The sequence below is a fragment of the Lactuca sativa genome, chromosome 4 (genome assembly GCF_002870075.4).
Source record: "Lactuca sativa cultivar Salinas chromosome 4, Lsat_Salinas_v11, whole genome shotgun sequence".
Lineage (NCBI taxonomy): Eukaryota > Viridiplantae > Streptophyta > Magnoliopsida > Asterales > Asteraceae > Lactuca > Lactuca sativa.
Genome location: NC_056626.2, coordinates 20,684,890 through 20,703,959, shown reverse-complemented (window position 1 = coordinate 20,703,959; position 19,070 = coordinate 20,684,890).

Sequence of the window (19,070 nt, the reverse complement as noted above, 5' to 3'; positions counted from 1 at the left end):
AATAATTGTATATTTTAGTTAAATTGAAATAAAATAAAAATCAATCAAATTCCCTTAAATTTAGGATTAGTTACAAAAAACAAGAAATATTCGATTTTTTATTTTTCTTATTAATGAAATATATAAAACATTTTTATCAAAATTTATTTTAAAACTGAATAGAAAAATTATTTTTTTCCTTAAAAAATCAACTTTTTTTCTCCTATTTCAGGTTTTTTTTTCAATTAATAGAAATCTAATCCCAAATCAATACACTTCTATTCACAAATGGAAATTTCCTCAAAAAAACAAGTACTGCTCCAATTATAAATGAATACACATCAATTTACAAATAACCCAATGACTTTTTTTCGTCAAAAAATAAAAATAGTGTAAAAATTATTATTTCTTTATAAAGTTAATACCTCTAATCATAAATAAATATACTCATTCACTCATGAATACACTGCTATTCCTAAATAAATAGTCACTCACACATGAATACACTAATATTCACAAATGAATACACAGATATTCATAAATAAATACAAATTTAAAATAGTGTAAAAATTATCATTTCTTCATAAAATGAATACCCCTAATCATAAATAAATACACTCATTGATCATACATGAATACACTGCTATTCATAAACAAATAAACTCATTCACACATAAATACATTGATATTCACAAATGAATACAATGTTATTCATAAATAAATATAAATTCTATAATAATTGAATGCACCAAAATATAATATAATTTTTCATTCTCCTCTAGCTGAAATTCTTCACCTTTCATCTTCTCAAACAATTCCAAAGAACCTCCAGAAAAACCCATATTCAAATACCTATATATCATTAAGTTCAATGATCCATATCTCTCTCACAAATTTCATCAAACAGCTTCCGTGCACAACATTTTCCTATGAATCTAAATCCAGGTTAGTGTGACTATCTTTTTGTAAAACCCCGTTTATTTATTAAATAAATAAATGAATTAATGAATGGCTTGTAGCCCTAAATAAATAATTATATATAAAAGGATGGTCTCGAAGAGCTATTTATCACAATTTTAGAAGTCTGTGGTAAAAAGTGTAAGTTTCGGATGGGTTCCGTAAAGAATTATGAGGGCAGGGATTACTTGGTAAATTATTTGGACTTCAATTGAAAATAACTTGTAGAGGAGGGGCTATTTTAGTAAATCTGGACTTCAATTGTAAAGGATTTGCATGGATGGGTTAAAAGGGTAAATTATAGACTTGATATGAAAAGAATTTTATGGAGAGGGACTGATCTTGACATTATGGCAATAATTTAAAGGGCACGGGTATAAAGCGTAGCATGTGCAGGTTCCACAAAGAAAAACCCTAACCCTAATATGAGAGGCAGCCGTCATCCACCCTTATACCTCTTCCCAGCCGCCACCCCTCACTTCTTCAACCTCCGGTCACCGCCATCACCTAGAAGCTCTCCACAGCCGACGATGGCATCACCAAGATCGACCGCCTGCTGCATCGCCGACGTTGAGGCTGTGAACCGCCGCTGTTACATTCCATTGGCGAGAACGCCATATCCATTTCCACCGCCACCGTGACTGCAGGACTCTGTAATCGTGAACCATTGCTGTCGGAGACCGACGAACCGACTGTGTTCGCTGTCGGTGTGGTTGCTGCTGCTGGGTTACGCGCCCATTATCAGACGTCATGACCTTCTCGCCGGAAGAGCCACTAAAACTGGTAGCTATAACCGTATTCTCCGCTGCAGCAATGTTGGAACGCCACCGTACTTCTTCCCTTCTTTTTTGATGCCGCCGTCGATCCATACGGAGGTTCTCTGCTACGTTTTGGCCGTTGCCGCCTTCCTGTGGTGCTGCCGCAACCCTTCGCCGCTAGGTTGGTGGTTGGTTTCTATTTCCGAGTAAAGGATGTGAAGATGTATGTGTTTCAGTTGGTGTGTGTGTGTGTTGGCCGGAGTTAACGAGAAAAGCCACCACAACCACCACCGTGAGGTGGTGGCTGCCGCCATGTGTCACCTGTGTATGTGTGTTTATTTTAGTATAGTGTGTGTGTGTGTGTGTGTGTGTGTGTTATTTCATGAGCTCATTGTAATTGTAAAAATTGGAATAATGAAAAGAAATCTCAAACCACCGCCGTAGGGTGGTGGCTGCTGCCACCGGCCGCCGTGTCGGGTGGCGGTGTGCGTTGTCTCAATTGTGTTGATTTGTTTGGAGGGTTTGAAACCCTAATGGGCCCAAGGAAGCCCTAATGGGCCCAATAAGACTTAATGGGCTTAATAAAACCTTAATGGACCCTAATAAAACCCTAATGGGCTTAATGACATTCTAGTGGCCTAGTAGGCCCAATAAAGCCCTAAATAACCTAAAAGTCCAACAAATTAATAATGGGCAAGTATTTGTGTTGGAAAACCCTTATGCCAATAAATCTTAATTTGGAGAATTAAGCAGGACACACGGGAATTATTTAATAACTTGGAATATTAAATAATAATATCATTGGCGGAAATTAATCTAAGCAATATTGGACTTAATGGATTAAGTCCTTAATGGGTTAAGTAGGAAACTTAACCCTAATCATCATTTTATGTGAAACCCTAATTTCACTTGGGTTTATTGTTGGGCCTTTCTATTGGGCCTTGATGATTGGGTTATTAAATGGACTATCCAAGATCAAGCAAATGGTCTAGAGTAATTTAATGGGCCTAGGGTAAGGCCCATGTAAGGGGATTGGGCCAAATTTGGAAAATTGGGCCATAGTTTGGGCCTTAATGAGTATATGATGTTGGGCCTTACAATGAGACCATGTAGAGGCCTAGGCCCAATTTGGAAAATTGGGCCATGTGTTGGGCTTTGATTCCTAATTGACTTTGGGCTTATGGATTGGGCCTTGGGCTTGAATAAGCCAAGCTAGGGGTAATGTAGTAATTACCCAAAGAATGTACTTGTGGTTATATATTGGGACTCAATTATTAATTGGGTGTTATTTTGGTGTTGACAGTTCGGGAATCTGTCAGCCAGCAACTGAGGTCGAGTCTGCGGGACTTCAGCAAGTGTGGGATTGTGTCTTTGGGACTTCACCAGTGTGAGGTGAGTTACCTTCCAGTAGCGGTGGGTCTACGGCCACAATGTCGGCCCATCAGTAAGAGTTGTATGATTAGATGATTGTCTCTGTGATATTCGTCTAGGTTTGCTACTACCTGATATGTTATGTGCTAGTATGATATGATGCTATGTGCTAGTGACAGTAGCGGAGATAGTCCCCAGATTACCGGTCGATAGGGCCGAAGGGGTAGTCATGCCCAGCCATGCTAGATAGATTATGTGATATGTGTTATGTGGTAGTAGTAGGGGTGGAATAGTCCCCAGTATCCGGTCGAGAGGACCGAAAGGGAGGCCAGGACCCAGATATGCTAGTCAGTATCCGGTCGAGAGGACCGAAGGGGAGGCCAGCACCTAGATATGCTAGCCAGTATCTGGTCGAGAGGACCGAAGGGGAGGCCAGCACCCAGATATGCTAGCCAGTATCCAGTCGAGAGGACCGAAGGGGTAGGTCGGGCACCCAGATATGCCTGACAATATATGTATGTTACGTGATTATATGGTATGTGGTATGATGGGGAACTCACTAAGCTTTGTGCTTATGATTTTCAGTTTTGGTTTCAGGTACTTCGTTTTCAAAGGAAAGGAGCCGGCTCGATCGCAGCGCATCACACTATGTTTTTCGCACATGAGATCCTTGGGGATTACGCTCTGATATGGTTTTATGATACTATGTTTTGGATTACTGACACTTGGTTTTTGACATGAGACGTTATTATCAATGTTTTTATACTGATGGTTTTATGTAATAACATAATTAAAATGAAATTTTTGGCCTGTATTTTTGGGATGTTACAAGTTGGTATCAGAGCCTTGGTTTGAGGGATTCGGGCACACTCTTGGGTGTGTCTGACCTCAAACTAAGGACTTGGTATGAAAATTTTCAAAAGTAAAACCATTTTATAAAAAGAAGTTTGAAAAGGGAAGCGAACTTTGAAAAGAACAAGGTGTGTGATGCGTGCAATCAGCCGAGCTCAAGTAAGTTTTCCCTAAGAAACCCATACCTGTTATGTTATGATCTGATATGATTTTAAGAATTGCATGCTAGATTAGGGCAAAGGATCTAGGAGGATGCCTTATATGCCTATTGCATGTGCTTGTAGACTTGCATGCTAGTACTGATCAGTCAGTGATAGGATAGCCTGTTTAGGTTATGCCTGATTATATGAGCCTTTGAATTGCATGTACTGATTCCAGATTAGACGATAAAAGGATTTATTTGGAACGTGATTGTTAGAGTTTCCATTGTCTGAATGTTGCTTGCTTTGTGCTTTGTGGGACTTTTAGTAATGTGATCTGACTATTAAGTGAATATGCTAAGTCATATGTGGCATAGGCTGGATAATCTTAGAGTGATGGACTTGACCCTATTGCGCAGCTCTTGTCTGAGTCCAACCATTCTAGGGATGAGTCTTTTACTCGAAGGATTATGTTATCTCTGTTGCATGTAGCTATATTCATGAGATAGCTAGTTGACATTACTGGGAATCTTTCAGCAGCTGAGGGATGGGTGGGTACGGTAACCTAGGGAAGCCTAGGATATGTTTTAGTGGGTTAGTAGTGAGGCTCAGTGAGTCTTGGGTACCAGCTAGAGGAAGTGACTTGGAGGATTCGGGAGGATTGTTGAGGAAAGTATGGATAGGTGTGGAAGGTAGTATTAGGCCCGTACTACTGAAAGCACAGGATCCATACTCAAATCAGTGAGAGTCTTGGAGAATTTGAGAATCTTCAAGGAAGAGTTTGTGACTCGGTTTGGGGACAGAGGGTGTTCCATTGTTGCAGCTTGGCCATTGGCAAGCGAGCTAGTGAGCGTAACAGGGTGTCGGACCCTGAAGGATATGATTTCCAAGAGTTGCAGATGCGGGATCGATTTGGTAGCACCCTGGAAAGAGAGGTGTATGCCAGGTGCATATAGTAGAGGGTCCCGGAAAGAGACCCGTGACTTATGATCATTGGGTGAAAGGCCAGCAGGGCTTGAGTCAGTGTAGCGCGTACGAGAAAGTACACGAGGGAGTTTGTCATTCCAAGGGTTTAGGCTGCTACAGGGTAGCAGGATTGGTCATGTCAGCAGAAGGGGGTCAGTATTCCTCCAGATGTTGCGGGTATGTCATATTTTATGATATTAGGTGGATTTTTGGAATACGTACCGCTTGGGAATTGTGGGTGAGTTTGGATAAGTCAGACCTCGGGTCGGTTTTTCTGCTTAGTGTTTGGGTTACCAAGGGTCATATATGCCATTCTACATGCCGAAAGCTCCTTGATGAACCCAAAAAGGGACGTATCTTGCAGAGTGGGTTCCACGTATACCGTTATCATTTCGGATCTTTGTCAGGATCTATGTAGGAGTATTATTTAGAGGATACTCGATCAGGGTTGGGGTGATTGTTCTCCAATGGAGTCAGCATTCAGAGGTTCTATCATTGTTCAGGTATGGTCGGTAATTGTTTATAGATGAACTTTGGAGTTCAAGGAACTACCGTTGCTAGGACAGAACTGGTGATAGGAAGAGGGTAGTGACAGTCGCAGGTGTTAGATGCATAAGTGGTTGGTCACTAGATGTTCAAGAGAATTATGTTTTCACATGGGCTGTGTTCGGTTAGAGTTCGGTGGTATTTCAAGATTGGGAGTGGGAACGAGGATTCGTCAGCTAGAGTGAAGATTAAGGTCTTCAATCGACAATATGCTAGATGGATTGAGGTGTCAGACTGGATCAGATTTCAAGAGTACTCATCGAGATTTCTGAGGATGGGAGATCTCAAGGTTTAATCGGCGAATAAGCGCTAGCATTGGCAGGCACAGGATGTCATCAGTGGGATATTAGAAAGCGAGAAGGATTGGAAATCCATCAATTCTTGCGTGCAGAGAAGACTTAGTCGAATCTAAGTGGGGAGAGACTTTTTATAAAGTTCTCCAAATGTGAGTTTTGGTTGTGCGGGTGCAATATCTTGGACACCTTGTCAACCAAAAAGGGGTATTCTAGTTTATCCGGCCAAGATAGAGGTCGTGATGCAGTGGGAGATTCCGAGGTCTCCATTTTAGATTCGGAGTTCCTGGGTCTAGCGGGTTATCACCGGAGATTTATTTGAGACTTCTCCGAGATTGAGGTTCCCTTTGACCCAACTGACCAAGAAGTCGGTGGCCTTCGTTTGGGGCCTAAGCAGCAGGCAACCTTAGAGACTCTTAGACAGCGGTTGTGCGCGGCACTTATTCTTACCATGCCAGAGGTTTTAGATGATTTCGTGGGTTACTGTGACACTTTGATCATGGGCCTGGGTGCGGTACTGATATAGTGGGGTCACGTGATAGCAGGTTTCGGGAACTGGGTTAGAGTTCCGGTTAGGATTCAAGCTCAGTTGTGTGTTAGGTCGAGTGTGTGTTCGACCAGTATGGAAAGTGTTGTAAGACTATGGGGGTAGCCATAGCATTCACTAGCAGTCAGATAGTATGGAAAGTGTTGTAAGACTACGAGGGTAGCCGTAGCATTCAGTAGCAGTCAGATAGTATGGAAAGTATTGTAAGACTACGGGGGTAGCCGTAGCATTCACTAGCAGTCATGCATTATGGAAGTGGGGTAAGACTACGGGGTAGCCGTAGCATTCACTAGTGGTCAGTTAGCATGGGAAGTGTTGTAAGACTGCGGGTATAGCCGTAGCATTCGCTAGCGGTCAGATAGTGATAGAGTGTTGTGAGACTGCGGGTGTAGCCGCAGCATTCACTAGGTTAGAAGATAAGTGTGAGCGCGAAGTTAGGACGCAGAAGGAACAGTAGTACCCACCAGTTTGGGTGTAGCAGTAAGGGTAAGGAAATCCATGGATTGGATTTCGGAATTACCCGGATGGATTAGATCTGGTTGAGCCAACGATACGGTAGTTGGAACGTCACTGCATTTATTAGATCAGGGAAGCAATGGATTGCTTACGTTCATGTATGATATAAGGCTACCATCGATTAGGTGGCAATCACTTTTAGCCTTGGATTTGATGATGACAGGATTCGACGCATGGACGCGATCGGTTAGATCGGAAGGATGTTTGAGCCACAGTGCATGATAACTTGTGGTGACTAGTTCCAGAGAAGGATTTCGTTCAGAAGTCGTGTGAGGCAGCTTAGTGGGAGTCCTTTGGCTCCGCATCCGGGCCGGAACCCGGTATTTTAGATGATTGGTGAACGTACAGAGACCAGAGAGGTCTTGTTAGATTTTGGAAAACAGCCATGTGGCAACATACTGCTTCAGGCAGTTTAGTGTTTGGGCAGTTTCAGCGTTTGGGCAACATTAGTATTTGCATTTCACATTGCAAACACAGACGAAATAGTTGGTTGATTGGAAGGTGGTAAGTCACTTACAACGGGAATCACAGGGATAAGTGGAACTGTGATTCTGTTTTCTAGTGGGAGCCCTGGTTATCAGAAGTTGAGTAGTCAGTTGAGAGATAAACAGACTAGATTCAACAATAATGATTTAGTATGAGTGGTCTGTCAGGGGTTCAGACCATCTCAAGATAGCAGGTTTCGGATAGATTACATGTGGTCTTGTTGCAAGGAATTCGTTCACCTACGGATTGTAGGGCTTTGCAAAGATTGGTCACGGCTACCCTGGGAAGGCTAGGGTGTGCCCAAGAAGATGACTATGTTACTAGGGTGGCTTGGTATGTAAGGATTTGTAAGGAATGATTTTGAGGATGAAATCTAATGTAAGTCGGGGAGGGTTGTAAAACCCCATTTATTTATTAAATAAATAAATGAATTAATGAATGGCTTGTCGCCCTGAATAAATAATTATATATAAAAGGATGGTCTCGACGAGCTATTTGTCACAATTTTAGAAGTCGGGGGATTAAAAGTGTAAGTTTCAGATGGGTTCCATAAATAATTATGAGGGCAGGGATTACTTGGTAAATTATTTGGACTTCAATTGAAAAGAACTTCTAGAGGAGGGGCTATTTTAGTAAAATATGGACTTCAATTGTAAAGGATTTGCATGGATGGGTTAAAAGCGTGAATCATAGACTTGATATGAATAGAATTTTATGGAGAGGGACTGATCTTGACATTATGGCAATAATTTGAAGGGCGCGGATATAAAGCGTAGCATGTGCCGGTTCCACAAAGAAAAACCCTAACCCTAATATGAGAGGCAGCCGTCATCCACCCTTATACCTCCTCCCAGCCGTCACCTCTCACCTCTTCAACCTCCGGTCACCGCCATCACCTAGAAGCTCTCCACAACCGACGATGGTATCACCAAGATCGACAGCCTGCTGCATCGCCGACGTTGAGGTTGTGAACCGCCGCTGTTACATTCCATTGGAGAGAACGCCATATCCATTTCCACCGCCACCGTGACTGCGGGACTCTGTAACGTGAACCGCTTCTGCCAGAGACCGACGAACCCACTGTGTTCAATGTCGGTGTGGTTACTGCTGCTGGGTTACGTGTCCATTGTCGGACGCCATGACCTTCTCCCCGGAAGAGCCACCGAAACTGGTAGCTATAACCGTATTTGTCGCTGCAGCGATGCCAGAACGCCACCGTACTTCTTCCCTTCTTTTTTTACGCCGCCGTCGATCCATACGGAGGTTCTCTGCTACGTTTTGGCCGCTGCCGCCTTCCTGTGGTCCTGCCGCAACCCTTCGCCGCTAGGTTGGTGGTTGGTTTCTATTTCCGAGTAAAGGATGTGAAGATGTATGTGTTTCAGTTGGTATGTGTGTGTGTGTTGGCCGGAGTTTACGAGAAAAGCCACCACAGCCACCACCGTGAGGTGGTGGCTGCCGCCATGTGTCACCTGTGTATGTGTGTTTATTTTAGTATAGTGTGTGTTTGTGTGTGTTATTTCGTGAGCTCATTGTAATTGTAAAAATTGGAATAATGAAAAGAAATCTCAAACCACCGCTGTAGGGTGGTGGCTGCAGCCACCGGCCGCCGTGTCGGGTGGCGGTGTGCGTTGTCTCGATTGTGTTGATTCGTTTGGAGGGTTTGAAACCCTAATGGGCCCAAGGAAGCCCTAATGGGCCCAATAAGACTTAATGGGCTTAATAAAACCTTAATGGACCCTAATAAAACCCTAATGGGCTTAATGACATTCTAGTGGCTAGTAGGCCTAATAAAGCCCTAAATAACCTAAAAGTCCAACGAATTAATAATGGGCTAGTATTTGTGTTGGAAAACCCTTATGCCAATAAATCTTAATTTGGGGAATTAAGTGGGACACACAGGAATTATTTAGTAACTTGGATTATTAAATAATAATATCATTGGCGGAAATTAATCTAAGCAATATTGGACTTAATGGATTAAGTCCTTAATGGATTAAGTCCTTAATGGGTTAAGTAGGAAACTTAACCCTAATCATCATTTTATGTGAAACCCTAATTTCACTTGGGTTTATTGTTGGTCCTTTGTATTAGGCCTTGATGATTGGGTTATTAAATGGACTATCCAAGATCAAGCAAATGGTCTAGAGTAATTTAATGGGCCTAGGGTAAGGCCCATGTAAGGGGCTTGGGCCCAATTTGGAAAATTGGGCCATAGATGGGCCATAGTTTGGGCCTTAAGGAGTATATGATGTTGGGCCTTAAAATGAGACCATGTATAGGCCTAGGCCCATCAGTAGGAGTTGTATGATTAGATGATTGTCTCTTTGATATTCATCTAGGTTTGCTACTACCTGATATGTTATGTGCTAGTATGATATGATGCTATGTGCTAGTGACAGTAGGGGAGATAGTCCCCAGATTACCGGTCGATAGGGCCAAAGGGGTAGTCATGCCTAGCCATGCTAGATAGATTATGTGATATGTGTTATGTGGTAGTAGTAGGGGGTGGAATAGTCCCCAGTATCCGGTCGAGCGGACCGAAGGGGAGGCCAACACCCAGATATGCTAGTCAGTATCCAGTCGAGAGGACCGAAGGGGAGGCCAGTAGCCAGATATGCTAGTCAGTATCCGGTCGAAAGGACTGAATGGGAGGCCAGCACCCAGATATGTTATCCAGTATCAGGTCGAGAGGACCGAAGGGGTAGGTCGGGCACCCAAATATGTCTGACAATATATGTATGTTATGTGATTATATGGTATGCGGTATGATGGGGGAACTCACTAAGCTTTGTGCTTACGGTTTTCAGTTTGGGTTTCAGGTACTTCGTTTTCAAAGGAAAGGAGCCGGCTCGATCGCAGCGCATCACACTATGTTTTCCGCACATGAAATCCTTGGGGATTACGCCCTGATATGGTTTTATGATACTATGTTTTGGATTACTGGCACTTAGGTTTTGACATGAGACGTTATTATCAATGTTTTTATACTGATGGTTTTATGTAATAACATAATTAAAATGAAATTTTTGGCCTGTATTTTTGGGATGTTACACTTTTTCCTTGATTATAAGGATTGGTATGAGAGGAATTAAAACTAAGAAATAAATTGTTGGTGTATAAATAATAAACATGAGTCTTCCCCCTGTTTTTCTAAATCGTTCGCAGATATCATGAAAAGGAGAAGCAGAAACAAAAAAATAAGATAACAATCTGAAACCCGAATTAAAGCCTACTTAAAATGATGTCGATAGTGTCGATGATGGCGGCAGAAGTTTCTGATTTTGATGGAGATAATGACACCGACAGAAAGGTTAACAATGGTGGTAGGAGGGTCTGATTGAGACGGAGCGACTGAGACCGGCAGAAGGGACTAATTATGAAGCTTATGACGGTCCAATGGTTCTCCGCCAGAGGAAGGTTGTTAATGATGATTGGCGATGTAATATATTCTTGATCTCACTCTGAATCCTCCCGTACTCTCTCATCTGTTTGGCATTTTTAGATGATCAAATAGCAGATGGTGCTCTTCTGGTTGTGTATAGATGAAGGAGGCATGCCCTACTTGTATATATATATATATATATATATATATATATATATATATATATATATATATATATATATATATATATATAGAGAGAGAGAGAGAGAGAGAAAGAAAGAGAGAGAGAGAGAGAGAGAGAGAGAGAGAGACATAAAATTGAAAGGAAAGAGTGTGAGAAGTTATATGAATTAAATAAACAATCAATTACTATTATACCATTTTCATTATTTTAAAGTTACACTTTAATACCAATAAATTTTATAATTTACATAAATGGTATGTCTGATAATAACCTTAGATTTTAATATTTAGATGGTCTAGATTTGTTCTTATGTTCTTAACCTTTTAGGCGTTCTCATTTGATCCTACTCCTATATATATATATATATATATATATATATATATATATATATATATATATATATATATATATATATATATATATATATATATATATATGATGAGAACCAATAAAATGATGAGAACTTGCGAACTAAACTACACTCATTAGATTAAAAAATGGACGCTCGATGATATGAGGGTGTACAGAAAAAACGCAAACGTGCACACATCTGATTACAAAACACGGAGGGGCAATAACGTCAAAAAGAAAAAGAGCATTTTCTCAGATCTTTTTCTTTGCAAAAAAAAACAGCAATCTTCTCCGACCTGATTCTCTGCAAGAAATATTTCTTTCGCCTCATTTTTGAAAGAATACCATAGATAAGTGGCATGATGGGTGATCGTGGTCTTGGTCTAGACCGATTTTTGGAGGGAGCTTAATCAACAAGTGATTGATCTTAATGAGATGTTAGAGGAGGTTCATCTTTCTAATATACTGATGAATGGAGAGTCGCTTAACGGGTCAATTTCTTTTTCTGTTAAAGATTCTCGTACTCATATTAATAATTTAAATCTTCATGATTTAAATTTTCCCACGAGGTGGTGTTGGTATGTTCCAAGAAAAAATTTTGATTCTTGTGTGGCGGGTTTTGCTAAGTCGCCTTCCAACGAGGTGGAATGTAACAACCCAATTTTTACAAAGAAAATTTTCATTTTTGAATAATCAAACACATTTCCAACATTAAGAAATCAAGTTATAATTGTTTTCAAAACATAAATCAAATACAACTTTTATTCCAAACATCAAAGTGTCCCGTGAAAATACCTGAGAGAGAGTGCACGCCGCGTCATCACGCCTTGCCCTTGCCCTTGGGATCTAAAGTACCTGAAACAAATCTACAACCTGTAAGCTAATGCTTAGTGAGTTTCCCGGAGCATACCACACACACAATCCACATATCACATATCATGTTAGCTATAAAAGCTACCTATATCACATAAGCCATGCATACATAAACTTGTAATGATGCCGTGGGCTCCCCCCCCCCCCCCCCCCCCCGGGGTCTTACACCATTGTGTCATGGGCTACCCCACGTGGTCTTAACCTGGGAATGCCATGGGCTACCCCCACATGGTCTTATATCCAATTACCACGGGCTCCCCCCGGGGTCTTCCATGCAATAACATACATAATAACCTAACATAGTGCCTTAGACCATTGGTATGGTGAGAAGACTCACCTCTGTCCGAAGAATCCGAAATTGCCCTCCTAACTGTCCTTAACCTCCCATGCTGAATAATAATATTAACCAATGTTAGGTCTTCACATAATCAAAGGGAAACCCAAACTCCAAGTCCTTCTACAAAGGCCCAAATATTCTTCCTTTGTTAATGGGCCCAAAGTCCATGTCCAAAAACCATTAATGGGCCTCATGGCCAATAAGGCCCAATCATAACTCCATGGCCCAAAATAGATAAACTGGCCCACCATCCCCAAAATACAACCTAGCCCAATGACCTATTGAGGCCCAACAGTTCAAAGGCCCAAAACAGATCCAAGTCCATATGTGGTGTGTACGCTTAGCGTACCACCCAGGTATACGCAGCGTACTGAGTCTCTGGGACTTACGCACTGCGTACGCTAGGTTACGCCCAGCGTACTAACAAATTAAGCACTTTCTCAATTAAGTGCTTAATACTCGATTCCCTTACGTCCAAAAGTCAGATATAAGCTTATTAAGATGACCTAGGGCATAAAGTTGGCAACTTTATGCCTTTGTATGTCTCATATGTTCCCAACACCTCCATTAAGACCTTTTTAAGTTTCTTAACTCATGCATGAGGTCAAAACACCCACCAACACTTCATTTTTATGTTATAAACGGACCAAAGAACCTCAGATCTAACATTCTCATCCTGTGGAGTTGCTCAACTCACAAGAGAAGAACCAAAATCAACAAAGGGGACAAAACTAGAAAACCCTAGCTAGATCTAGTGATTAAGGTGGAAAGGTGCAAGCTTTATACCTCCAGAAGCTCCTCAAGGTGATTTAAATGCAGATTCTTGAAGCTCAATGTAACTCCAAGCTTCCTTGATAACTTCTCCTTCTTGAATGTCACTAAAAATGGCCACTAACACCCCTTCTAAGCTCAAAATGGTCTCACAATCTCTCTCTGGAGTAGAAGGACGTTCTAAGGCTATGGAGGCTCTCTAGGGTTTAGTCCAAGGGGCTTAAGGATGTTTAAATAGGCCTCAAGTCTGAAAATTAGGGTTTGGTCATCCGGCACGTACGCCCAGCGTACATGCCGCCCCTCCGCGATCATCCATGCATAGTACGCTAAGCGTACTCATAAGTACGCCCAGCGTACTTAAGGGACTATTATAATAAAATTTGATTTCTTCAAGGGTTTGAAAGTATACCTGATTTGGAGTGTTACATGACAGTACCGTTGTACCATCGGGTTACGATTACGGCGAGCGCGGATTGAGTGACGAGTTAGCAATTATTCTCCATTTGTAGGTTAGTAGACCTGCCACTTGTATCAAAATAAGTTTACATGTTTTTAAATTAGTTTGTATATTTTTAATATTTTTTTTATTAGTTTGTGTTTATTTTAAAAATAAAAATTAAATGGTTCAAGTGAATCAAAAAAATATGTTTTCATGTGTTATAAGTTAATAAGGATGAAAGAGAAACGAGAGATAAAAACTAATGTCAAACTCAAGTGACATTGTGTTGGGAGGGAAATACTCCTTAGATCGGCGGGTATGAAGCAGGAAAGAAGAGCAGGAAGGGAAACCGGACCCCAGAACACCATACCGGGGTTGCGATTTAGAGGGTGCGGGGAAGCTACCTTTCACTCTCTCTCCTCTTGTGATTGGTCAGTCTTTTTTATTTTTATTTTCTCAGTTTTTTAATATTTATGAAATTATATATATATATATATATATATATATATATATATATATATATATATATATATATATATATATATATATATATATATATTAAAGTTCATGGTTTTAATTTCCTATAAAACGAGTATAATATTTAGACCGAAGGGTATGGTCACATTTCATCTTTTATTTTTTGAGTGTCATATCAGCTTTCCTTCACTCCATTTTACTCACCAAAAGGCAAAAAAATATCATTTTTTACTATCTTTCACTTTTATTTTATTTTTTAAATAAAAATTATTGATTTTTAAGATTCATAATTCAAAAAGTAAATAAAATTTCTTAAAAAATGAATAATAAACATAAAAATTAATTAAAATAAAAAAAACTCATTACTTTAACCAAAATGATATATTAAAAAAAACTAGAAAACAAGCAATATTTAAAAATCATAATAATAATAATAATAATAACAACAACAAAAACAACAACAACAACACAACCTAGATTTAAAAAGATGACCTGAAAAACATAATTAATAATTACATAATATCCAAATTTGAAAAAAAAAATATATGTCGCTTGGAATCGTCGTCCTCGTCATCATCATCATTATCTGAATCCTCACCCAAGTCCATGAAGAATATATTTGAATCTACATCTGGTTCGTCAAGCAAATCACCGTGCTAATACTCTGTATGGGGCTATATGTGAGCCCTATAAACGTTCTCTACCAAATCCGCATGAAAGGTGTGATGAATGTCGTGATCATGTACTTCTCCGTTATTTTCCTTATACTATTTCATACCAACGGCTACTGCTTCGACATTTGACAAAACTTCATTTTCTTTGTATTGGCATATCGTTCTTCCTTCACTTATAAATTCATACTATGTAATATGATGTATGTGTACAATATGTGTTGCAAGCATTTCACTTCATTTGATTGTGCCCCAACTTGTAGTACCTGTCAATGCCTCTTGAGTACATCAAATGTTCGATCCACGTCCTTCCTAGTTGACTCTTATGCCTGTTTAAACTTTTTTCTTTTTTCGTCGCTCGGACATATGAACGATTTCACAAAAAAAAAAGATAAGGTATGATATATCCCAACAATAAGATTGTATCAGCATGTATACGCTACCCTATTTGCTTGAAAAGGTACATCGTGCAACTTTCCAAGGTAGATGTCGTTGAATACCAGCGACTGGTCTAGAACATTGATGTCATTGGTTGCACCCATTGGACCAAAGAATGCATGTTATATTCAATGATCACGTGATGTGATTGCTTCAAGAACAATTGTCGTCTCTATGTGGTCGCCTCGCATGTATAGATCACGCCATGTGTTGGGGCATGATGCCTAAGACTAGTGCATGCAATCGATACTACCTAACATTCCCGGGAACCCATGCTTACTTTCATGCACCGTGTACAATTAATGGACGTTCTTGATGGTTGGTTTGTGCAAATATCATTGCTTCTAAACCAAAGTAATAGATTTCACGAACTTGTACACACTTTTCCGTATGGTATGCCCCATCCTCAAATACTCATCTCATTTGTCTGTGTCAATGCCATATGCTAACTGATGAATTGCGGTTGTGTATTTTTGAATAAGAGAAAAACCTTTTATGCTTCTCGCATCCCGCTTCTATTGGAAATATGAAAAACGGACATCCAAATCGCCAACAATATGTAAAAATAACTAAATCCTCATCTGGAACCGTCGTCTAAACTTTTCAGCGTACACTGCGTCATCTGCAAAATAGTCTTCTATAAGACGATTGTGTCCGGCTTCACGATTTCTATGCACCTACGGCTTTCTTGTCTGCGATCGTGAACATGAACTTTGACCTTGTCGGTTTCAGAAATACGCCACAGTTTTTCCCATGACGGAACCGACAAATAAGAGAATATGTAGAAATAAGTGTGAGAATTAAGTTAGGTTGGTTTGGTATTTATAGGGATACAAATGTATTTTAAAAAAAAATTATCCGTTTGAAATGAGATTTAAAAAAATAAATAAATAAATAAATAAATATTCCTTTAATATTACTGTTAGAAAAAGACAAAACAGCCAAAATAGTCCGTGTGGTATGCATTTTTCTGAGGTTTAGTCCAAACTTCGACTTTTTTAGCTTCGTGGTCCTTTTGAGTTAATTTTGGTGCACTTTTTAGTCCCTTTGAATATTGAAATGACTGTAATACCCTTATGGTAATTATTTTCTATTTTTCTTTCATTTTTTTTAAATCTAAAACATATTTATTTATTTTAACATTAAAAAAAGAGGTCTCTCCCTCCTACATACACACTGATGAACTTGCTTCAACACACACATATTGATGATGATCATATAAATCGACACCACCAGACCATCAATGTAACAACCCAAAAATGCAAATAAAATTTTTCATTTTTAAATAAAGGTTTACATCCATAAGTTTGATACCAAAAATCCAATATATAATCATCATCATACAAAATCATCAGTGTCAATATCAGTGAATGCGGAAAATAGTGGAGAGTGAATGTTATGCCATCAAGCCGGACCATTCCCTTTGGAACCGGACGCACCTGTAATCACAATACAACATGTAAGCTAATGCTTAGTGAGCTTTTCCAAATGAACACATACCAATCATAGAAATGGTCCCAGCCCGGGGTTCATCCCAACCCAAAAACAAGTACGAGCCCCGCCTTGGGGTATATTTCAACCCAAGCATATCTTTGTGGGCCCCGCCCTGGGGTATATTTCAACCCAATCACAACATGTAGCATACAACAACTAGCATACTACATAAATGGATATTGGGCCAGCCTTGGTGCCTTAGACCAGAAGTTATAGTGAGAAGACTCACCTCAGACTGCTGATAAAAATATACTGCTTTGCTACTGGTCTGGAAATCTCACACTCCAAAACTCGCCAAGATGATCTAGATGCAGGATCTACAAGCTCTCCCACGTTCAAGACTTGCTCACCACTTCCTTCTCCTTGCTAACACACCAAAAAGAGGTTACTTTAGGCACCTTCAAGCTCAAGAATCACTCTCAATGGAACTAGGGTTTTAGGGACGTTTGAAAGAAATGGAGGCTGGTAAGGAAGAGGGTCCAAGGTCATAAATGAGCTCAAATAGGGATCAAGTCTGAGAATTAGGGTTTTAGCCTTTGGCCTCATACACCCCGTGTACGAGCCTCATCTACCCGATGCATCCACTTGTGTACGATAAGCATACATACATGTACGCCCAGTGTACGAAGGGTCCAACTTTGCAACTTAAAATTCATCAAGGGGTTAAAATTAGATACTTGTATTTTTGGATGTTACAACTCTTCCCCACTTGAATTAGACTTTGTCCTCAAAGTCTGTCGACACAAATAAATCTGGGTCATGCTCTCTCATCTCGTCCCACGTCTCCCATGTCCATTCGGAGCCCCTCCAGTGCTGCCATTGCACCTTCACTAGCTTCACCACTTTGTTACAAAGAGCTTTAGTTTTCCTATCCAGAACTGCAATGGGCTTCTCAACATAGTTCAGGCTCTCACCCACCTGAATATCATCCAACGAAATAGCTACAGCCTCATTTGATACACACTTCCGCAACTGAGACACATGGAAGGTGTTATGGATCTAACTGAGCTCATTAGGGAGATCCAACCGATAAGCAACCTTGCCAACTCGAGCAGAAATCTTGAATGGACAACTGAATCGGGACCCAGCTTGCCCCTCCTCCAAAAGCAGATGACACATTTCCAAGGTGACACCCTCAGCAATACAAAATCTCACACCTAAAACTCAACATCCGATCGGCTTCAGTCAGCATAGCTTTTCTGACAACTCTGCGCGACTCGTAGCCTGTCGCGCACCTGCTGAATCAGCTCAGTGATCCTAAGCACCACTTCGGCGCTTTCCATGACTCGATGGCCAACCTCCCCCAACAAACTGGAGTCCTACACATCCTTTCATACATCATCTTGAATGGGGGCCGGTAAATACTAGAATGATAACTATTTTTGTAGAACTCTGCTAGTAGGAAGTAAGTATCCGAAGTCTAGAACGCACGCCCGAAGCATATCTTGGAGCGTCTGGATCATCCGCTCGCTCTGCCCATCAGTCTGGGGGTGGTAAGTTGTACTGAAGTGCAGCTGATTGCCTAACTCCTCATGAAATTCCTCCAAAACCTGGAGGTGAACCGAACATCGTGGTCCGAGACCACAGATACCGACACTTCGTGCCTAACTACCATCTCCGGAACATAGATATCCGCTAACTTCTCAGTGGATATACTCTCAGTAATCGGAATAAAGTGAGCACTCTTGGTCAGCCTGTCCACAATAACCCAAATACAATTAACACCCCGCGTCATCCTGGGTAATTTCGTGATAAAACCCATGGTGATCTCCTCCCATTTCCACATGGGGATGGGTAACGGCTGGACCTTGTCGTGAGGCCTCTGATACTTGGTTTTGACCTTCCTATAGGTCAAACATAGCTCAACAAACCAAGCAACTTCCCTCTTCATGCAGGGCCACCAGTAGCTCAATCTAAGGTCTCAATACATCTTCGTGGCCCTCGGATTATAGAAAACTTGGACTTATGAGCCTCCTCCAAAATCTTCTGCCTCACCCCACCAAATTTCGGAACCCAAACCCTACCACACTTAGTCAATAATCCCCGAGTGTCTCTGACAAACAACGTGATCTGCCCCCTAATCCGCTCAGTCTTCCAATTTTCCTTTTTCAATCCTTCTATATGAGCCTCCTTAATCATATCCATCAATGGTGAGGTAACCTTCATCCTCAAAAAAATATCTCGGATCGGAGTATATGTCGCCTTACGGCTCAAAGCATCGGCCACCACATCAACCTTCCCA